Consider the following 13,621-nt stretch of genomic DNA (forward strand, 5'->3'; position numbering starts at 1 on the left):
TAAAGGTCGAAGTCTTAATGAGGACTTGAGTGAAAGTCGTGGTGCTATAACAAGCTCAGTGGAGGTGTGTGCACGTGTCAATCCCTCCTGATCACCTGCTTGCACAGTGTCACTTAATGTTTCATCACTGAGTCTCGACTAAGTCATGCTGAAAAGCAATGAAAAATGTGTTTTTATACAAAAGAAAACTGTTTTATTAACCACCAAGCTATATTTCAATAAAAGAAAATAGCCAAGTATATTCAAATTAAGTTTGAAGATCATGAAAAATTAAGCAGTATCTCTGTACTGGGATGCTGTGAGTGTACTGGTATGGTACTGGTAAAACCACGACTATTTGCAAACTTGACCCAACAATGTTGGGTTCACCTGGCCACCATTGGACCTGTCTAGCCCTATATGTTTAATCAACCAGAGCCAGAATCTAATTTTGAACCTGGGGTCACCGACCTTCTATACTTATATTCATCAGGGAATTTAAATAAACAGACCACGCTTCTGTCATTGAGCCCCCCATTTGGCCTCACCCAAAGAAAGCTGAACCTGAAAGTGATAAATACTTTCTAAAGGTCTAAATCCAGAATAGTCAAACATTGTTATTTTCATGTTTTGGGACATTGTGTGTTTAGAGACCATTTTCTGATTTTTCTTTACACAGACTTTAAGAGACTTTGAGTGTATCTTAAACTTTACTGACTATGACATAAGCTGTAACTTACAGTATATTTTATTATTTAGTGGACCTCAGGGAGATTTTGAGAATTGTTAGCCTCAGGCAGACTGTTGTTGGCAATAAACACCAATGATTGCTACCTGTTTACCTCAGGTGTTGTGAAAGTTCAGCCTGTTCGGTAACAATTGATTGTTAGCGCAGATGTTTAAGCCTCTGTTAGACCCAGGTGGTCCGACAGGTGTGCCATAAATGATAACATTAGCCGCCCGTTTATCCACCAGGGTTTGCCAGCTACTTACGCTGCTAACACTAGTTAGAACCACATTTTAAGTCTGAGTCTCCTGAATCATTCTTGTGTAATAACGATTAAAGTGTGGCCAGCGGGGACAGACTCTGTACTTCAGGACAAGTTCCATCACACAGACTGGAGTATGATTGCTTCGCAGGCTACCTTGGGCTCTCACACAGACATTGACACCTACACTTCTTCTGTGCTGGATTATATCAATACCACCATCGACAGTGTTACAACATGGAAGCAGATCACCACGTACCCAAATCAGAAGCCATGGATGAACAAGGAGGTGCGTCTCCTGCTGAAGGCCCGCAACACCGCCTTCAGATCAGATGATGCAATGGCCTACAGCGTATCCAGGGCAAACCTGAGGAGGGGCATCATCAAGGCCAAGCACTGCTACAAGCTGAAGGTAGAGGAACACTTCTCCAACTCCGACCCCAGACGCATGTGGCAGGGCATCCAGGCCATCAGTGACTATAAACCCAGAAACTCCACCCCGATAACCACAGATGTCTCCTTCCTGAACGAGCTAAATCACTTTTATGCTCGTTTCGATAGAGACAACAGAGAGACACAGACCACGACCAGACCTCCTGCAGACAACCAGCCCCTCTCACTCACCTCCACAGACGTCCACGCTGCACTGAGCCGGATCAACGCTCGAAAGGCTGCTGGTCCAGACGGCACCCCCGGGCGCGTGCTTAGGGCATGTGCAGAGCAGCTCACTGGGGTTTTTACGGACATCTTCAACCTGTCCCTCGCCCAAGCAGCTGTGCCAGCATGCTTCAAAGCCACCTCCATTGTCCCAGTGCCGAAACACTCCAGCCCGACAGGCCTGAACGACTACCGCCCTGTGGCACTCACACCCATCATAATGAAGTGCTTTGAGCGACTGGTCCTAGCACACCTGAAAAACTGCCTCCCACCCACACTGGACCCATTCCAGTTTGCCTACCGCAGCAATAGGAGTACAGAGGATGCAGTCTCCACTGCGCTGCACTCTGTGCTCACTCATCTGGACAATAACAACACATACGCATGAATGCTGTTTGTTGATTTTAGCTCAGCATTCAACTCTGTCATCCCCTCCAAGTTGAACACTAAACTCGGAGACCTGGGCTTCAACTCCTCCCTCCGTCACTGGATAATGGACTTTCTGACCAACAGACCCCAGTATGTTAGGTCAGGACACACCTGCTCCACCACCATCACACTCAACACAGGCGTACCACAGGGCTGTGTGCTGAGCCCATTCCTCTACTCCCTCTTCACCCACGACTGCAGACCTGTACATGGATCCAACACCATCATCAAGTTTGCGGACGATACAGCGGTGATTGGCCTCATCAGTAACAACGATGACATGGCCTACAGGGAGGAGGTACAGCATCTGGCCGCCTGGTGTGCTGACAACAACCTGCTCCTCAACACCAGCAAGACGAAGGAGATCATCGTGGACTTCAGGAGAGAAAGAGGAAGCACGCACAACCCCATTCACATCAACGGGATGGCTGTTGAACGTGTCTCCAGCTTCAAGTTCCTGGGGACCCACATCACAGAGGACCTCTCCTGGTCCACTAACACCTCCAGTCTGGTTAAGAAGGCTCATCAACGCCTCTTTTTCCTGAGGACACTGAAGAGACACCACCTGTCTTCAGCTGTACTGATGAACTTCTACCGCTGTGTGATCGAGAGCATCCTGACCAGCAGTGTCTCAGTCTGGTACGGAAACTGCTCTGTCGCAGACCGTAAGGCGCTACAGCGGGTGGTAAAAACCGCCCAGCGCATCACAAGGTGTCCACTTCCTGCCATTGAGGATGTCCAAAAAAAACGCTGTCTGCGGCGAGCTCATGGCATCCTTAAAGACTCCTCCCACCCTGCCCACAGACTGTTTACCCTCCTGCCCTCCGGCAGGCGCTTCAGAAGCCTCCGGACCAGAACCAGCAGACTGAGGAACAGCTTTTTCCCCAGAGCTGTTTCTCTACTGAACTCTACCCCCCGAACTCTGAACTCTGTCTCTCTCTCTCTCTCCCTCTCTCTCTCCGCACCCTGCTGACCCCCCTTTCCCCTCCATATCACCTCACACCCCGAACTCTGTATTCTGTCTCTCTCTCTCTCTCCCTCTCTCTCTCCGCACCCTGCTGACCCCCCTTTCCCCTCCATATCACCTCACACCCATCATCCCCCCACCTCTCCTCCTGGTCACACACACACTCATCTCTCATCCATCTGTATTATTGTATTATAGTATGTTCATATTCTTTAAATTATCTGTAAACTTGTATAACATGCTCACTGCATCTTAATCTGTATATTATTAGTATAGCATGCTCACTGCATCTTAATCTGTATATTATTAGTATAGCATGCTCACTGCATCTTAATGTGTATATTATAATCCTAAAAACACACTTATTTTGTAGCATTACTTATTTATAGCATTTATTTATATTTATTGCATCCCATTAATCCAGCCATCCAGATTTACCTAATAATTCACTTTTTTTGGCTACATCTGTAAATTTTGCAATTACTGTACATAGCACAGAATTACTGTACATAGCACAGACTCTTGCACTCAATTACTGTACATAGCACAGACTATTGCACTTTCTGCTTATTTGCACTTCTGGTGAGATGCCAAACCTCATTTCGTTACTCTATACTTGTATATGTGTAATGACAATAAAGTTGAATCTCATCTCATCTCATCTCATCTAATGTCAAGTATTTACAAAAGTCCTTAGCAGAGATAATATTGCTGGTTGCTTGCTGCCTTTTCAAGGCATTTAATGTATATTGGGTCATTCCATGCCAACTCACCCTCCCAGTTTATGTCAGGGATTGTCTTTAAAAACATCTCTTTTTTTTTAAACTTCTATGAAATGAATGGAACCTAGTAAAATCCTGTATTTACTTTGAATACTACTAACGTTATGATTTGGTTGTAAAGAAAGACAGTTGGTGACATGTTTTCATTTAGAAATGTATTGCTGAATGGTTACAGAAATTAAGTTATTAATGACATACGTTCTACAGATCATACTAAAGCAAACAAGTAGATTTCCCAAGAAGGATTCTTAAATGTCCTTTACGATAAACAAGCCAGTCTTTTTACCTATTTTTTTTGTGTGTACTTAACTCTATTCACTTTTTTTGTTTATCTTTTTTTTTAGAATCAAAAATAAATCTCTCACAGCTTTCTTCCACATTTAAATACATAACATATGAAGGACTTTGAACTAGATACATTGACAAAGAATGATCTACCTGGAGGCTCCTCACTCACTTAAAAGCTATTTATTTAGTTCAATCAAGATATCAATAATAATCAAAACTTTGGTAAATATTTATCATACAAATGGAGAGGGTTTAGATAGCCTGTTGCACCTGTTCTGGTCAATGATGCCAAGAAATTCTTAGAAATCTTTAGCAAACTGGAACTAACACAATTCACACATTTGTTTTTTTCACACTCAAAAATTGAATAATTTCACACTTCTTTGTTTTTTAGGTGAACAAAAGTGTGAGATTGTCACTGCTGCATAGGAACAAAACATTGTACAGATTAATTTGATATAATATGAGACACTTCTTCATGTAAGAGTTAATATATTCATTGGAAATTATGGATGTATGAATGTTTGGAGTCCTATGAAAGGAGTGATAATACATGGAACAAATCATATGGATGGATTGCTTGGTATATTCATATATTATTAATTGGATGATGGATTAGGGGAATGATGGATGTATTGATGGACAGGAAGTGGTGATTTAATGCATGGATGGAGAAATGAAACAAACTAATTTTTGCATAAGTCAAAGGTTGGACAAATGGATAATGTACGGACTAAAAGATAGATGGATGCATGCAATGATGCATACAAATGTAATAGTCAGTTGGCAGGATAGGTGCATGGTTGGATGGTCTTTTTCGATTGATGGTTATGTGGATGAATGGATAAATGGATGGTCTGGTCGATGGACAGAAAAAATGGATGGTGTGTTGGATGGATGGTCAGGTGGATGGATGGATAAATGGATGGTCTGTTGGATGGATAGAAAAAATGGATGGTCTGTTGGATGGATGGATAAATGGATTGTCTGGTGGATGGATGAATAAATGGATGGTCTAGTGGATGGATGGATAAATGGATGGTCTGGTAGATGGATGGAAAAATGGATGGTCTGGTGGATGGATGGATGGATAAATGGATGGTCTGGTGGATGGATGATTCTGTGGATAGTCTGTTGGATGGATTTATCCATCGTTTATCCTTCAGCTAGCTTTCATTCTCCTGATAGAACATGACAGACTGTTGCAGCCCTTTAGATTATTCATTTTCTCTATTGTCATTGATTCTGAGCAGCAATCAAGCTGTGCAACATCTGCTATGGTAATTACACTGTAAAAACTAGGTTCAATCTCTTTGTAGGTTATATGATGAAAGAAGTGGGAGGGAATCGTTGATGATGTGATTTAATACTGGAACATTATGATGTTATATTATATATTTTGACTTTTTCACAATTTTCTACTTTGAGATTTTAAGAAAATATTTGGCTCTTAGGCTGAGAAATAAACCTCTAAGGGACGAATTAAACTCTTCTCCCAACATTTTATTCTGCTTTTACAAGAACTAATGGATATCCAAGGTCAAAGAAAAACAAGTTGCTCCATGATTTCCTTAATGTTGAACTGTGCTGCCTGAACAACATTAATTCTTTATGTGAGCAGAAAGAAAATAACTCACCCCTGTATAGATTTCCTCATTCATCGAGCCGTGACTCTGACAGTCAGCAGGGTGTAAATTCTCTTCTGCACAAACTCCAAGTCACAGCGAGATGCAAACACCTGCTGTTTGAGAAAATGCCATTTCCACAGCATGCAATGCCTTTTATGCAAAACGAAATAACCCTGGTGCACTGATATATGTCACCTCATTAAGAGTCTGTTTGAAAATAATTTCAATCAGGAGAGACAACTGAATAAAGAAAATTATTTATTACAGTGAAATATGGAAATGTTTCTTGACAGAAATATTTTTGGCGATTGGACTCTATGGGGTGGGCGATGTGTAGGAGAATTACATTTCTGAGCGACGGCAGAATAGATCCCCATGGAGTCCAGACACTGGTGGTGGTGAAGCTGATGACTTGATGAGACCAGATGGGATGAGAAATGATGGATGATGATTCTGCGAGATGGCAGTGTTGGGGAGGTGGAGGGTTTGCACGAAACATCAGCATGAAGGAACTAAGGGAGAGAAAGAATCATATTTAAAAGGGGAGCAGAACGATGATAGGTTGAAAATAAGGGCGGAACACCATGCCATTGGTTAGATGAGTACCACTGACACTGATTAACCAATGACAGCCCCAGAAAATGACAGCTCAAGAATGACAGAGGAAACGAGAGTAAGTGTGCAAAAAAAAAGATGAATGAGAATGACCCAATTGTGAAGGTAGTTATATAGTCTTCCTGACTGAACCTACACTAAAGCTTAATTTTTCAGCAGTAAGAGACAAGGCCATTTTCTGTGTTGTTGAGACTTATCTATATCTTTCTATATCTCCAAAGTGACAATTTTATTTTAATATATTTTAGTTTGCATACCAACCAATAGTACACACCAAAGCATTTATAGGCCATCATGATTTGCAATGGCTGCTCATTGATTGGCTTTCAATCACCTGAAGCTTGACACAACAAAAAACCAAGAGACAGTACAAAACAAAAAGACTAAATAATCACATTAAGATCACAGAACTCAACAATCATACAAACAGAACAATACGAGAAAAACTAAATAAAAGTAAGCATGGCTCTTCAGATCAGGACTAAGACTCAACTGAAATACCATATTGGTGGGATCATCTTATATTTGAGGTCCACACTTTCAAATGCCAGTATATCCACACAACAATAGAGGAAGCCACTTATCTCTATGGCAAGTGTAATGCACCTGACTGAGACCAGATGGAGAGACAGTGATCATGATAAGGTGTTAATTCTTGAAAAGGGAGGGTTGTCTTATAATCAGGGTCATCTTATATTCAGAACTGTACAGTAATCCCATTTCAACAAAACATTGCAAAAGGCAATTACTAAAACATCCCCCCACTTGCAGACCCACAATAATGTTGATCTCTTGAGAAAAAATGCAAAATGTGAAGCATCCAAAGCCACTACTTTTCCTTTCCCTCCATCTGTTATTTCTGTAGGTACATTCAGACGCTTGAACACTTGACTATTTTCTGGGTACAACCCAGGTAAGTATCAAAGGAAGGTTTGATGTTTGCTTTTTTTCTAATCCAAGATGCATGTTCTGGTTTCCCTTCTTGCTATTACTGTGATCGACACTTGCAAAGCTATGATGTGTTTGGATGCTGTGATGCTGTTTGTAATGGAGCTAAAGTACAATTATTAAAATCACCCTCCAGCTGTGGCAGGACAAGTGCCACTGATTGCTAGTTGCAAGAAAATGCGTGTCACTTAATGGAAATGTCAGACAGCCCGCAGCAAGCTTTCAGCTGTGATCACGTGGATGAAAGAGCCCCCACCATCACAAAGAGGAAGGAAGGTAAAAAAGACAAAAGGGTGGACTTAGAAATGAGCTGAGTGGAAGTGGAAGTGGAGGAGACTTTTTTTATCCTTTAGATTTCATGAAAGAGACTTCAACTGCTGTGCTTGAGGGTTTCTGTGAATGAGTTGAGAGATAGATTGACAGTGGACCACGAAACATACAATCCATCGCTGCATCTTAACCTCCTCCTGTTAGGGTCTTACTCTCGAAAGACGAGCAGAAGACAAGACCTCATCTCCCATCAGAAAACCACTTCCTAATGAGGTTAAGAGACTTCAAACAGGTCTCTGACTCAGACCGGCTCCCTTCAAGATGATGAGTCATGTATTAAAGATGAGACAAGCTGATCCTCTTATACCTGCAGCTCCACACTCACACCTCTGAACCACATCTTTGTTTCATTGATAAGATTTCTGAGACGACGTTTCTGATAGTGACTCTCAGTCACCTCTGGTTTGTAGGCTTTAAGTACCTGAGGACCGGTTAAAGAGGGACAGACATGACCTGTGTTTACATCAGACAGAGGGAGATGACTGGATTGTCGTTGATTTCCTCATTGGAATTCTTATTCTAGTCTTTCCCCCCTGAGTTAAACAAAAAGTGTTCAACCTGCTTGTTTGACTTCTGATGGTCAAATTAAGTGGTCAAGTCCCAAGATGAGCTTCATCTTGTGAGCAGTTTGGCATCTGTCGACTTTTATGTGTTTATGGCAAAAGACGGGAATGGGTCTTTAGAATTTTAAACTTTTGTGAAGGAATAATACATTAATGCGTAGATCCACTTAATTGATGATATGTTGTAAACTATATTTACATTACTTTGATTTGCCCTCGACATCACACCAAGTGTTGGAATCTTACATTTTCTTCTAAAAGGTTAATGTCACACTGTCTTCCAGGTTACAAATCCAATCAAATCTGAAAAATTCAGTCAAACAAAATGTATCGTGTTGCCACATTAGACAAATGAAAAGACATGAGCGTCAATGCAATTGGCAGTTTTAATGAATATCATGGATGCAGCATAAAATACGTAAAGGATTGTTTAAGGTTTGAGATAGCAATAGGTTATATCCATTTCTGTAAAATCCAAATTATAAATTACACCGGTACATAAGATGCAGTTTCTGTACAGCTGAGTAGCTCTTTCTAGAACCATCTGTTTACAATCCTGCTAGCTTCTGGTGCGTTAGTTGAGCTCTTTCAGCCTAAGCCTGAGTAATGTCACCCATCTGCAGGGGGCTTTGGAGTCCCATGGTTGGTGTTTGCCATACTGGAAATGCTTCCTTCAGTCAACCTAAGACAGGCTGAGAGCTGGAGCTGAGGCCGGTTTTAAACCTCTTTACAAACCTTTACACTGTGCCTGCCTGTCAATCAGGTCAGCTACACGCCTTATTGTGAATAAAGGTAATCCTTCATAAAATAAAAGCAGATGAGTGGTCGAAAAGAATTCAACCCCCGTACAGTTTGTGCTGATCGAGACATGAGCTAATCAGACCTATTTGGGGATTTGAACCAGGCTGTTTACATGTTAACTTCTGCTGTAAAAACAGGCTTTGTGGAAAGGGGTCTGTATATGACCTCTGGTGCTCCTGCAGTCAGCCTCTAGTGGACACTTGAAGAATTGCATAATTTTGCACTTCTGCATTTGCTTCATTTTTCAACACCAGAGGTTGCCACTTGCCCAGAGCCTGCGACTAATTTGCCTGAAAGGTCAAGCTGCCTACCTCTGCTGGTCACTTCGTCTTTGAGGATTCTTTTCAATCAAACCAGCACTCAACAAGTTTTATCTACTGAACAACATACCACAGTTTTCATTAAATGCATGATTATGACCTAACAAGGGAGAAAAGCTGTCAAAAAAGTTGTGCCACCAGCCAGGAAGCAGCTGCTTGCAATGCACAACAAATGGAGGAATTCACAGGTGTGTGTGGCCGCTCCTCTTGTGGTCATAATGGCACATGCCTCAGCATTTCATACTGATATATTGGTCGCATCGGTATTAAAAGTGTACCTGACACACTTGATTTTATTGTAATTGAAACTAAACTGATAATTTTCCAAAACATAACAAATAGGTTTTTATAAAGTATAAAACTTTTTATGCCTTAACCTTACCAAACCATTACACAATAATAAGCCAACGTGTTGTTGTGGTTCCCAGCACACTTTTTTAAAAGTCTAACCAGAAGCTGCATATTTATTGTGCTATCCTTTCTTCTGAGCCCTGCAGACAAAGATTGATACCAATCTCATCACATATTGAACCGACCAGGCCGGTGTATCAGACAAGCTGGGAGCGTGAACCTGTCTGATGGAGATTTGTTTCATGTCATCCCTACAAGAGTTCTATTGTAATACGCTGTGAATCAATGTCCCACAAAGTAAAACTGATCTTTACTCTGCTGTGTGAATTTTTATTTCGCAGAATTTCCCTTAGATAGAATCGAAAGTCTTACCTCTTTCACCTTGCTGATCCATTTTCAAAGCATATTTGGAAGGCAGCAGTGATTCCTTGAAGAAAAAGAAAAACTTTCAATCTCAGGTTTCGTATGCTGTTCAATAAAGAAACTTCATCAGATATACTCTCGGATCCTGCTGCATTTGGAGCTGAGCTACTGTTTCCCTCATGCTGTACTGTACATCTACTTCAGATGTGACTCATCAAAACCAACTTCAGATATACTGAACTTCTGGATGCATCTGTGTAGACATGTCCCTACTTTTTTCTTCCCTGGATCACCCGTAACTTATCACTGATCTGATACCTGTGGGATAACTGAATGCAGTGATTCCAAAGTGTGGCCCAGGACCCCTAGGAGTGGCCCGGAGTTATGACAGGGGGGTCCCAGCAATGTTTAACTAAAACAACCGCACACCATTTTTCACTGCTGGCAAAGTATGGGAAATGCGGACTTCCAAACAGGGCCTGAAACTGGCATACATACACCATTTCCCGCACATCAGGTAAGCCAACAATGAACAACGAGTAAGAACATTTTAGGGAAATCGGCCACACAGATGGTGAGGCAGAGAATTGAAGCAAGGTTGTCTATCGATGCATCTGAAGCTGTTATGGTTCAACCCATAGCAGCCCCTCCTTTCCTCTTGTACGTTGGTAGTTTCCCTCTCTTTGTCTCAACCCTGTTTCTCCTCCCCTGTGCATTCTGAGTGCATGGTTGTGTGTGTGATTGAGTGTGTGGGTTTCTCTGCAGGCAGCCCAGGTGCTCCCCCTCATCATCGGCAGTATATCTACTCTGGTCTCGCCACCACTCGTCGCCTGAGTATCCCGTATTGCACTGTATTATATCGCTCGTGTTGGCTCATTTATTGCTTATAGTTCGGTGTAAACTTGAGCTCTTATGTTTTAGTCTAATGCTATCCTCTGTGTCACTCTGCCTCACATTCTGTGTTCCATGCTCGTGCCTGCCTGCTCCCTCAGCTTCACCTATCAATACCCTTTATTCCCCTGGACCGTCACCACACTCCTTCACCTCACCACTCGGACCTGGGATCCCTGGACTGACTCCCCCTCGCCCCTTTTGCACAATTATTCGTTGTTTCACAATGAAGTTACTGTTAAATTGTTCCTCTGTGTCCGGAGTTTGCTTTTGGGTCCATTGAATTCCATATCAAACACTATCGGGAGATCCACGTCATCCTAGAAATGAATTCTGTACAAACATCTGTTCAAACTCTGCCCACTTTTTCAACTTCAAACTTTCAAATCCTCCATTGACATTTCATAAAGTCCTTATGTCAACATTTTTTATCCTGTAACCAAGCTAAACGGCTACCCGAAACTCATGACTATAAATTATTTGGTTCAGTGCAAACAAATGGAGAATGGAAAAAATTGAGAAAAAGCCAAAGTTACAAAACAGTGTACTCTTTTTCTGGGAGGGAAGGAACTACGCATCCCACAATTCATTGCCATTCAAGCAAGACCCAACAAAAGGTGGTTTAGCGCGCTTTAGTGTTATATAGTTAACAATATTGTTGTAATATATTATTGTAGTTTTTGAGTTAATCAGATTTTTGCTCTCAGAACCAAACTCTTGAGCTCTATACTTTCCACAAGCACTTTAACTTTTTTGTTTGCTATTGTCACCTAATACAGTACTAGAAATATGTTCTTTATGGGTCTGAAGAAAAAGTAATTTTCAGTTGCACATAAAGAAAATCCATGGTGACAGCAACTGGATATCTAAACCGTCTCTGGCAGCAAAAAGCAACTTGCTTTGCAGTCTACTGTTGTGGGACATTAAGAAATAATTGATTTTTGATCAAGTAAGTTGAGGTTTTTGGTGCATTGACTGGGGTACTCGCCAAAATCCTGAATTGCAGGCTGTATGAAATCTTTGCTCTTGTCTCTCTGGCTGACCAAATAAAGCACACTGCCTGGGCAGAGGTGTGGAGGAGGAACAGGGATTCAAGTTTGTTTGATGGGTTGGAGGAACCATAAGATACTCTTCACTCAATAAATATTGTCACACACTGGGCCTTGTTGGAGCACACCCACACACTCTGTGCAGCATCAGGAGGATGTGTTCTTGTTTCAGGTGGGTAATGATAACTAAAGCCATGCGCTTGGAACAGACTCAGTCTTCTGACAGGATGTAGTAACAGACAAATTCATACGTGCTGCAAAGTTGGTGTGACCAGCATGAAACCTTGCTCATCACTGCTGCAGCGCGTGATTCATTTGGGACAAATGAAATTGAATTTGAAGTTTGATTAAGAAGCGGCCATGCAGGGAAAAGTAATGATTTAAAACATGCCTCTGTATCTGTACTCTTTTTTTCAACATTTGCTTTGAAACAAATTATCTGTTTATCTAACTAACAGAGGGTGTGCAAATCTGGAAAAGATGCGAGAAGCAAAACAAGCATGTCAACTGACAGGGTTTCAGTAATGTTACCAGATTTTGCACAAATATGACTGTAAGCATTAACAGCCTGTTGTTTGCAAACTGTTTTCATGTGGAATATGTGTATAATGTGTTTACCTATATGATATATGGGCTGTATTAAATGGCTTAATTGGAGAGGGTAATTTATTATGCTAGTTAAGGTAGGTTTGTAAGGTTCCAAAAGTATCAAACTAACTTGAAGATCAACGAGGACAGAGACAACTTTTTGGTATAATATAGATTGATTTGTATGCAAGCTTGAGACATACTGTAACTTAGTTAGATGACTTTCTGCATCAGATAAAGCTGCTAAACATGAGATAACCATGACAACAAACAATACAGCCTTTACATTACATCACAAACTATTGAGAATAATACCTGTAGGGATGTATCTCTGCCGTTGGATTGTTGATAATAATGCTCTCTTTTTCTCTTCTTAGCTTCATTCGTCAACATCCTCTTCCTCCAAGCCTTAGCCATTGTATCAAAGCGTACAGAAATGGAGACAGGCTAACTGGCTTCTTTTCCTATCTTAGGGGCTTGTGTGTGAACTAATTCAATGAAGCTGCACACACTTTTCGCAATATTACCTCAAAAAGAGTGCTCATGTCCACCGTGCTGTGGACCTTAGAGAGACACCATTTTCCCTGTTGAAAATTATTGGCCCATTAAATCGACATTTGAAACGGTTATTTTACGGTGTAAAAGTTCTATACTGTTGCTTAACATTGACTTTTTGTCACTTAAAGCATTGGCTATTTAAAAAGTGGACATAGCCTTAGAGAAGTTGCCCAATGGTTTGTGTACTACCATTTTCAAGGATTTATGCTGACTCAATCTCGTTTTTATTTTAACCAGATTTGAGCAGCAATTGTGAATCAAACCTCGGCTTACAACAGAACAGGCTTTAAACAGAACTGACAGTGGACACCTCACATTGTCGTAACAGTGGGGACTTGATGATCACACACACCTTAAAGGATGTGCTGCTTTATTTATCAGTTTTACTTAAAATGGAACCATAGTTTATACAGTAGATGTTTTTCAGTATTGAAGAGAACTTGAAACGTGATCGAGACCAAAAACTGTGATCTGATGAGATTAATCAATTCGGATGGGATCTCTTTGGTGACATTTCTATCACAA

The sequence above is a fragment of the Labrus bergylta genome, chromosome 10 (genome assembly GCF_963930695.1).
Source record: "Labrus bergylta chromosome 10, fLabBer1.1, whole genome shotgun sequence".
NCBI classification, from domain to species: Eukaryota; Metazoa; Chordata; class Actinopteri; order Labriformes; family Labridae; genus Labrus; species Labrus bergylta.